Source organism: Citrus clementina, unplaced genomic scaffold (genome assembly GCF_000493195.1).
Source record: "Citrus clementina cultivar Clemenules unplaced genomic scaffold, Citrus_clementina_v1.0 scaffold_3, whole genome shotgun sequence".
In the NCBI taxonomy this organism is placed as follows: domain Eukaryota; kingdom Viridiplantae; phylum Streptophyta; class Magnoliopsida; order Sapindales; family Rutaceae; genus Citrus; species Citrus x clementina.
Genome location: NW_006262339.1, coordinates 30,120,521 through 30,127,691, shown reverse-complemented (window position 1 = coordinate 30,127,691; position 7,171 = coordinate 30,120,521). Strand labels below are relative to the sequence as shown.

The 7,171-nt window shown below is 31.6% G+C and overlaps 1 pseudogene; it reads right to left on the bottom strand.

Moving 5' to 3' along the window:
• LOC18049867 overlaps positions 1-2,361 on the bottom strand; it is a 4,304-nt pseudogene extending 1,943 nt beyond the window's left edge.
• Between the last annotated feature and the right edge of the window lie 4,810 nt (positions 2,362-7,171).

The following is a 7,171-nucleotide window of genomic DNA, read 5'->3' as shown; positions in this document are numbered from 1 at the left end:
CAAGATTAATTTGTTCGCTTAGGACTTCAAATATTTTTCTTCCTTCTTCAAAGTTACTGCCGAATGCTGTTCGAGAAATCACATCCGCTGTCAAAGTTTGAATATGAGGCCACACATCTAACTCACAGGACTCATCCTTTGAAAACGACATCTCCCATTTCCTTAGCATGTCGTTACAGCTCTTATGAATTGTAGGTAACATATTCTTTAAAAAGAAAAAAAGAAGAAAAGAAATTGTCAAACATTGTCATTGGTCATGTAACAATATGAATATGCATATTGAAAATGGTGTGTGTTTGTGTGTGATTAAACGAAGTATAAAGGTGAAAACGAACCTTCAACTTATCATGATGGAAAGCTGGAGTGGCGATTTTTCTAACTTTAAACCACTGTTCACCATCATAGCCTACCATCCCAGTGATCAGCAACTTCGCAAGTGGGCTTCTCAGCTTTTTAAAGATATCATGCTTCAAAAAGATTTCCCTTATCATCTTAGGGTCTGTGATGTTTAAGTTTGGTCTTGGACCCATCCATATGAAGGAATTCTTACCTGTAATTTTAGCAATTAGGGTTACGGATTAGAGTCTTTCAACTTATCATGTTTTTGGTTTTCATTATTCTTAGAAAAAAAACACAAAATTTATTTTATTTTATTTTATGAAAAGGACCCTTTAGTTTTTTCAATATTTTTTTCCTTAAGTACGCATTACCATTCTTCCAAGATGAATATTTTTAAAACGAGTTAAAAGACACGTAATGCGAAGAAAATGATTTTTAAAAACAGGTGAACACCATATTTTATTTATTTATTTTTAAAAATAGAAGTGCGTTGAAACTTAATTCAATTTTTTAGCCCTTTCTCAAATTCAAATTAAAGGAGAAAATAAAATGCTACAGAACTGATCCACCAGGTGGCATCAACGCCTTGTTAGGCAAGTAATATCTTGAAATTTTGCGGTCAAAACTCATCCACAAACACAGAGAACAAAAAACTAAAAAATGGGACAGCTTCTCGTATTTTATTATTTTTCGTGGCTGCCTCGCATAAGCACAGACGTCATTCAGATGTCTGCGTCAGTGTATCAGTATCGTTATCTTATTTTGTCTTATTTTTTTAACATGTTTAAATTTATTAATTTTTTTGTAATTAAAATTCTACATTCACCTACATTAATGCTATTTAAATACAGTCTCAAATTTTATTGTCATGAATATGAATGGAGAGACAGAAAAATATATTTATTCTAACTATAAATTAAAAAAATAATAATAATAGTCAAAAGAAGAGAAAGAGGAGTCCTAAAATTCATTATTAATATACATTAATTTTTATAGTTGGTTATAAATAATTTTCGGTCAACTAAGAACAATATAAAAAAAAATTTTTAATTATTCTTAAAAAATTTTAAATTATATTTAATATAATTTACATCTACATACTTTCAAAAAAATAACTATTTTATTGTCATTATAAAAGACAAAAAAAAAAAAAAATCTTCAGAAACAGACTTGGTTGAAAGTTTCCAAAAACCATTACCTTCTTTTCTTTTTGGTCCCTTCTCCCTTGTGGAAGAATGACTCATTGGTCCCTACCATTCTTCACTTTTTAATCACTCTTACTTTCATGACATAACTATGATTTTAATGTTAGAAATTTATTGTTGAATACTAACATGACTTTTGACATAAAAAAAAAAAATCATATTATACCGATAGAGTGAAATTAAGATAATAACTGTAAAACGGTAAAAAAAAACTTTTTTTAATTACGCTTTTAACATTAAAGGTGTAATAAAAAAATAAAAAAAATAAAATACTAAAGTGATAACAATGAGAAATATAAATATTGACAACTTATGTTCCGTTCTCTTTTTCCTTTAAAATTAAAAAAACTTGAATCTTATTTAATTTTATTGATATATAAGCAAAATAAAATTATTACCAAGTGAAGTTGAGTGAGATAAATTAGTAGGAAGGCTTACCAAAATTGGTGATGATATGATAGTGGAAAGGCAGAATTCGCCGGGCGATATCGTCGGAGAGGCTGATGGGTCTGCTTTTAGCTTCTTTAGTGGTCTGGGCAAGCTCTTTCATGTCTCCGTAAAATACTTTGTAGGAGTTTCCGGAGAATCCTTGCTTTCTGAGGAACTTTTCTAGCTTCTTTGGTTTTAGCCATACCCAATTCAGTAGCATCCACCAGGCACATGCTACGGCTAGAATAGCTGTAGAGAAAGCAATGGAGAAAGGCACAGTCCAAAGTGCAGTCTCCATTTTCATTGAATAGAACAGAGAGGAAACAGACAGAGAGAGGGAGACCCCTTGCTATATATCTTGATTCTTGATGAAGCCTCTTGGAAGGCGATTTATTATATTCCTCATTTTAAAATATCGGGATATCCAATTCTGTCGCGTTTGTGGGTCCCTCATCGTGTCTCTTGCGTAGAAATGATTTATTAGGAAGAAGAAGAATTTGAATCTAAAGAATTTGAAAATTCCAAAATTCTTAACCGTCACTCTCACTCGCTTATTTTCTCCGTCTCTCTCTCTCTCTCTCTCTCTCTCACCCGATCTGTCTCTCTCACTCACCCACTAGCAAGCTGTTTCTCTCAGGCTGTCACTCACCCACGAAACTTGTTGTCACGCCGCGCCCATCGTTGACTAGCCATCATCGCTGTCACGCCATGCCCATCGCCGACCAGCCCATCACCGATCATGTCGCCGACCAGCCTTACTTGAAGGTGTGCTTGACGATTTTGGACCTTTTTCACCTACCTAGCTAATTAAATTTAGCATGTTGAGGAAAGTTTTGATTTATTGTATTTATATTTTAAAATTATTAGAAATAAGTTATTTGAAATGTAGATTTTGTTTGAATTATATATGATTAATATAATTTATTTTTCATGATATAAAAATGAAGGATTTGAAAAAAAAACTACAAAGTCGAAGATTTTGAAGAATTAGATGAACAACAATTTAGATGGAAATAATAAAAAAACTGATAATGATGTGGATGTGAAACAAAAAAAGTATGACGTTGTTTGATAAACACCATTATCTTCTTATGAGCCAAAAAAAGAAGAATTAGATGACAACAATTAAGGTAAGATTAAACTACTTACTTAATTATTCTACAATTAATTTAATTTTAATTTTAATGTATCTTTTTATGGATTTGCAGGATTCAAATGTACAAACACCATTATCTTCTGAGGTGGATATTGTAGTCCCACCGCAGGAGAGCAATAAGGATCCAGTAAGTTTTATGTTCTTTAATGTAATATTATTTAATTTTTTTTTTAATTTTTAATGGTCACTAAATAATGGTCATTATTTAGGAACATGTGATCATATACCAATTACAAGGATATGATATTTATCCATCGTTTCCTTTTGATTCTTACATTGTAAGTTATAATCCAGTTTCTATATTTATGCTTAATTAATTTTATATTTTCTGGAATGTAATATGGTTCTTATTTTGTACAAACTAGCAATCCCATCTATGTCCTTATTCTTCATCTTGGATATCGTATAAAGGTTCTCAATAAGGGAGTTTTCAGCAATTGCTACTTCAACAAAATGATAATGACAGAGAAGTTTGGAGCAGACTTAACAGATTGATCATTGACTTATTCTTTTGTTGTATAATTTTAGTTGTGTTTTGTGTAATAGTTGGTTGGATGATATTACTCTAATGCTCAATGATTGAACATGGAAATATTTTGAAGGTTTTTTATCCATATATTCAAAGGTTGAGTGTGTCAATAATCATTACAACAATAAGAGTAGATCATATAGAAATGCCAAATTAAGCAAAAAAAAAAAAGAAAAAAGATACAATTTTATCTTAAACAAATGTTTTTATGTCAATCTTACTAGCTTCAAGCCTAACTGAACCAGGCAATTGGTTGTTCATTTTCCTCTCATAATTGTAAGTATTGTATGCTGATTCGGCATCCAACAATGATCTGTAAGATTGGAATGAATCAAATACATATTAGCAGCATAAAGAGAAAAAGAAAAGGATGGATTCTATTTTTCAAGGATAAAAATCAAATACAAGTCACGTTTGGTTTGATTTTAGAGGAGGGTTAATGAAGCAATATATGCTTTATAGAAAATAAAGAACCTTAGAATGAAGCTGCAATTACTGGATTAGCAGAAGAAAACTAGGGAATTCTATGTGGTAAAGAACTTAACAATGCAGCTAAGACCAAAAACAATTGCCTCAACTAAAGAATTCACTGAAACGTGTGATATATCAAACTACCCAGAATATGTTTGAAGAACAACTTGAAAATCTTAATACACACCATATATGCAAACTTTAAATACCAAAAAAAAAATGAGTGCCAACAGACGTAAACATTATATAAGCAAAAACATAATTACAACCAAACCATAAGCTTTAACATTTCACAAAATATCACACTTCAAATAACTTATTTCTAGTAATTTTAAAATATAAATAAAAAATAAAAACAAATACTTTTCTAATCAAAGTATCACATACAAGGTTTTGTAAAGGCCGTGTCAAAAGAATTTCTTTAACTGATTAAATATACTAATTTTAGGTGACAATAATCTAATAATATTAAACTAAATTAACTTAATTTCCCGAAAAAAAATTCAAAAAACGCATAGAATTACGGATCAAGTCTAATTAACAATCAAACGTAGTAACCCAGATGCATTTATGCCAAAAAGAATGTTCATAAGAGTACACAAAACCACCCAAAAAAAATTATAAAATAATAAAAGCAACAGCTGCGATAGATTTTGCCAGAACAAGAAACACAACAAAACAAAGAGAATAAATCAATCAAGGGCATAAATAGATTGAACAAAAAAGGGCAAGATCAAAGAAGAAACTGACCCACGACACTGGATCCTCCTAAGCCCAGCGTCATGGTTGCGGTTTTGATGATGCGTTAGCTGAGATATGAGTAAAACATTGACAGTGAGCTTGTGGGTGAGTGAGAGGGGAACGAGCTTCGTGGGTGAGAGTGAGAGCCGAGAGGGACAGAGCGGGTGAGAGAGAGGGGGTGAGTAGGGATGGTAATGGGCACCGCCCGCAGTGGGTTTGCCATTACCAAACCCAAACCCGCACAAAATTTAAATTACCAAACCCACCCGCAACCCGCAGCGGGTTTTAATTTTTTTTAAAAAACCCACCCGCAGCAGGTTTTAACAATTACCAAACCAGCAATGGTATCCGGCGGATTTTTTGCGGGTTTTCGTATTTAAAATCACAAATGTTTAATATATAAATTTATAATAATAACCTCAAATTTCATATAACATACTCAATTTTATATTTAAAACAATGTAAATGAAAAATTAAAATTTTCACATCAATTCAACACAAATTCTCAAATTTAAGTATAAATTACGCAAATCTATTTAAAAAACACAAACTAGTATCTAAAAATAATAATTACATTTTATATTATCATTTAAAACAAGCTCCAAGAGAAGATATTCATTTCATTCACCACCATAAGCACCCATCCAACACAATGCCTATAATAATAATTAAGATTAATATTTTTAAATACTAATTCGAAGGGAAATGCCTTTAGTTTTCTTTAGGTTATAATTTTAGAATAGGAGATGGGCCACATACACACATACACAACTTTGAGCCTTTCGCTATTTGGTAATTTGATTAATGACATTATTTTCTTTATACATTTTTAGATTAAAAATTAAATTAAAAATATTTGGAAAAAATATTGCGGGTTTGGTAGATATCCATGCGGGTATCCACCGGATATAAGGTTAATACCAAACCCACCCGCATCCATGTGCGGGTTCTAATTTATAATACTAAACCCACCCGCAATGGGTAAAATTACCCGCAACGGGCGGGTTTTGGCGGGTGGGTTTAGGCAGGTTTGTGGGTACAATTGCCATCCCTAGGGGTGAGTGAGGGGAGGGATAAGAATTTAGATTTTTAATTTGTTTTGATTAGCTTTTATTAATTTTTAATGGTAAAATTTGTTTTTAATTCTCAAATCTAAAACTTCAAAACGGCACACAAGCATGTCGTTTCTGGCTTCCCTCTGTAACGAGGGTAGCCGAATATCATACCACAGCTACACCTAATTATTTGATTCAGTTATGGTAAGAGATCTAATAACTAAGTAGTTGGATCCAATAATTAGACGCAACTGTGATATAGTACTACAGTTGTACCATAGTTAAGTCCTACATATAAATAAAAGAAAAGTGATAATATTATTTTTGTGTGATCATAAATATTTAACAAACAAATTTGGTGTTCTCAATAAGACTCACCAAATTTATTACTGTTTGTGGACACATCTCCTTGGTGCGGATGAAGTGGAAGAAGTAGACATCGAAAAGGACAAGGAAGACGAAGATGAAGAATCTCTTCAGCCACCAAAACAAGAGGAAGAAGTGAACTAGAAAAATGGAAAATTTCTGTTAAAAACTTCCTGGCACCAGACGCTGCTGCTTCTATTATGATTCTTTGGTCCAATGCACTAAAAGAATTGACAAGTTAGCCATTAATTTTTAATTATATTTCACAACTTTCATTTCCAGTTAATCGATTAAGTCTAACGATCCCCTTTCGATTAATATTTATTATCTCATCATATAACCTTACTATAACAATATTTAAAATACAATAATTAAAACACAATTCTGGCGAGTTCTTCAGTAGGACTCATCTAATTTAATATTGTTTGTGGACACATTAAATTTGTTAAAATGTCAATTCCTAATAATCGAGTGCAACACTTTAGTGTGAAAGTATTTATTCTCCAAATGATGTGCTTCTCGATGAATATCAAACTATGTACTGTTATTAGTTATTACATCGGCAAGTGGCACCAAGGAGCTGTGCTTTGAAAATTTTTAAGCCTTTATATCATTGCATAGTCAAGGTAAATTGATGGAAACGCAATTTGTAAAAATTGATTTTTTATCCTTCTACTTTCCGTCAATTTAACTTGGCTGACTAAAAAAAGTTCATTTGACAACCACTCAGTGGAGCTTATGTTTGTGCATGATAATCACTACATTTATTAGATCTCCTTCCATTTTCCGTGTGCACTTCACCATCTAAATTTCCACTACTACAAAAAATTAAAATAATAACCCATAAGTTATGACGGTTTTTATTAACAACTGTCATTAA